Source organism: Balaenoptera ricei, chromosome 8 (genome assembly GCF_028023285.1).
Source record: "Balaenoptera ricei isolate mBalRic1 chromosome 8, mBalRic1.hap2, whole genome shotgun sequence".
In the NCBI taxonomy this organism is placed as follows: domain Eukaryota; kingdom Metazoa; phylum Chordata; class Mammalia; order Artiodactyla; family Balaenopteridae; genus Balaenoptera; species Balaenoptera ricei.
The window spans coordinates 8997837-9000953 of NC_082646.1; the positions used below are offsets into that span (position 1 = coordinate 8997837).

A 3117-nucleotide genomic window follows, 5' to 3' on the forward strand; every position below is an offset into this window, starting at 1 on the left:
CTGTTCTCTGCCTGCCCTCAAGGGAAACTACTTTACCAGAACCTAAACTATGTTGGAGGTGGGAAATATCCAACTCCTGATCCTCCTGTTCCCTTTAGTCTTCCTGTCCCAACAAGTCTTCTTTATAACAGGCTATAGAGCTGAAAGAACTGCAAGGCTCAGACTCTAATTGAGAAAGATTTTCTAGGGAAATCAAAAGACAAAAGGGGAGAAAAAAATGACACTAGAGAAAACTGAAGCCTCAGACACCTACAGCTATAGCAAACAGTAAACACAGCATAAATCCTAACCAGATAAACATAAAACCTCACACTAAAATCCTATTTACCTCAGTTCCTATTACCCAAAACATCATGCCTGTCTTTTGACAAAAAAATAGCAAGGTACACTGAAGGGCAATATAAAACAAAGTCTGAAGAGACAAAGCAACCAAAAGTACCAGACTCAGGTATAGCAGAGATGTCAGAATTCTCAGACAAGGAATTTAAAACAATTATGTTTAATGTGCTAAAGATTCTAAAAATTAGCAAGAACAGTGGGTAATGTAAGCAGAGAGATGGAAACTCTAAGAGAGAATCAAAGGGAAATATTAGAAATCAAAACACTGTGACAAAAATGAAAAATGTCTTTGATGGGCTCACTAACAGACTGGGCATGGTAGAGGAAAGAATCAGTGATCTTGAAGATATGTCAATAGAAATTTCCCAAACTGAAATATAAAGAGGAAAAAAGAATGAAAAATATGGAGCAGAATATCCAAGAACCATGCGACAATTATAAAAGGTATAACATACATATAATGAGAATACCAGAAAAGAAAAAAGAAAGGAACCAAAGAAAAAACTGAAATAACAGTTGAGAATTTTCTAAAATTAATGACAGACATGAAACTACAGATGTAGGAACTCAGTGAAACCAAGCATGATAAATACCAAAAAATCTACACTTAGCCATATTACATTCAAATGGCAGAAAACTAGACAAAGAGAAAACCTTGAAAGAAGCCAGAGGAAAAATACCTACCTTACCTGTATAGATACATGGATAAGAAGTACAAAATGCTTCTCTTCAGAAACCATGCAAGAGGAGAGTGGAATGATGTATTTAAAGTATTGAAAGAAAAAAATCCCACCAATCTAGATTTTGTATCCAGTAAAGTTATCCTTCTCGGAAAAACAAAAACTGAATTTGTTGCCAGTAGACCTGCCTTGCAAGAATGTTAAAGGAGTTCTTTAGAGAAGAAAATATGTCAGAAACTGAGATCTACATAAAAAAGGATGAGTTTTAGAGGAGGAATAAATATAGGTAAAATAAAACTTTTAATTTTAAATTCTTAGCTGATCTAATAGATAAATATTTGTTCAAATGATAATAGCACCAACGTAATGGGTAATGAGGTAACCATGGTTATGGATAGGTGAAATGAATGACAGCAATGTCATAAGGGATGAGAAGGGGAAATTGGGAATACTCTGTTATAAAGGTACCTTCTATACCCATGAAGTGATATAGTGTTATTTGAAAGTAAACTTACATTAGTTATAAAGGTACAATTCAAAGTCTGGGGTAAACACCAAAAATAGAAAAAGAAGTATAATTGATATGCTAAGAGAGGAGAAAATGGAATAATATAAAGTTCAATTAAAACTAGAGATGGTAGAACAATAATGGAAAGTAAAAAAGAAAGAACAAGTGCAGCAAATAGAAAACATTCAAATATTGCAGACATGAATTCAACTATATCAATAATTACTTTAAATATGAATAGTCTAAATGCACCAATTAAAAGAAACTGACAGAAGATAAAATAATAAGATCTAGTGATATGCGGTCTATAAACAACCTACTTTAAATATAAAGACACAGATTAAAAGTAAAGGGATGGAGAAAGATATACCATGCTAACACTAATCAAAAGAAAGCCAGCTTATCTATATTAATTTAAGACACATCAGATTTCTGAACAAGGAAAATTATCAAGGATAAAGAAGGCATTACATAATAATAAAGGGGTCAATTCTCCAAGAAGACATAAGAATTCTTAAGTGCACATACCAGAAAACAAAGCATCAAAAAATGTGAGGCAAAAACTAATGTAACTGGTAGGAGAAATAGATGAATCCACTATTATAGCCAGAGACTTCAACACCCCTCTATCAGTAAATTGACAGATGCAGAAGCCAGAAAATCAGTAAAATATAGTCATACTGAACAACACTATCAATCAACTTGATCTAACTGACATTTCTAGAATACTTCATCCAACAACAGCAGAATACACATTCTTCTCAAGCTCATATGCAACATTCACCAAGACAGACCACATTCTGTACCATGAAACACACCTGAGCAAATTTAAAAAAATAGAAATCACACAAAATATGCTCTCAGACCACAATGGAATTCAACAGAAATCAACAATACAAAAATAGGAGAAACATTCAGAGATATTTTGAGATTAAGCAACACACTTCTAAAGAGCACATGAGTCAAAGAAGTCACAGGAAAAATTAAAAAATATTTTTAATTAAATAAAAATGATAATATAACTTATTAAAATTTATGGGATGCAGTAAAAGCAGTGCAAAGAAGGAAGTTTATAGTAGTGAATGCATATATTATAAAAGAAGAAAGATCCAAAATCAATAATCCAAGCTTCCACCTTAGGAAACTAGGAAAAAGAAAAGCAATACAAACCTACAGCAAACAGAAGAAAGGAAATAATAAAAATTAGAGAAGTCAGGGAATTCCCTGGTGGTCCAGTGGTTAGGACTCTGCACTGTCACTGCCGAGCGCCTGGGTTCAATCCCTAGTCGGGGAACTAACATCCCACAAGCCACGCAGAGTGGCTCAAAAAAAAAAAAAAAGAAAGAAAAGAAATTAGAGAAGTCAGTGAAATTGAAAACAGAGGAATATTAGAGAAAATCAACAAAACTAAAAGTTGGTTCTTTGAAAAGATCAATAAAATTGATAAGCCTTTAGCCAGGTTCACCAAGAAGAAAACAGAGAAGACAAGAATCACTAATAACAGAAATAAAAGAGGGGCCAACTATTAATCCCATGAACTCTATGCCTGCAAATTTTATAACTTGGATGAAATAGACCAATTCCTTAAAA

The 3117-nt window shown here is 33.1% G+C and overlaps 1 non-coding gene across 1 annotated transcript; it reads left to right on the forward strand.

Moving 5' to 3' along the window:
- Positions 1-2748: 2748 nt before the first annotated feature.
- Positions 2749-2821, forward strand: TRNAD-GUC (transfer RNA aspartic acid (anticodon GUC)). Its single transcript has one exon. It is a non-coding gene; the product is annotated as a tRNA-Asp (tRNA).
- Positions 2822-3117: the final 296 nt, after the last annotated feature.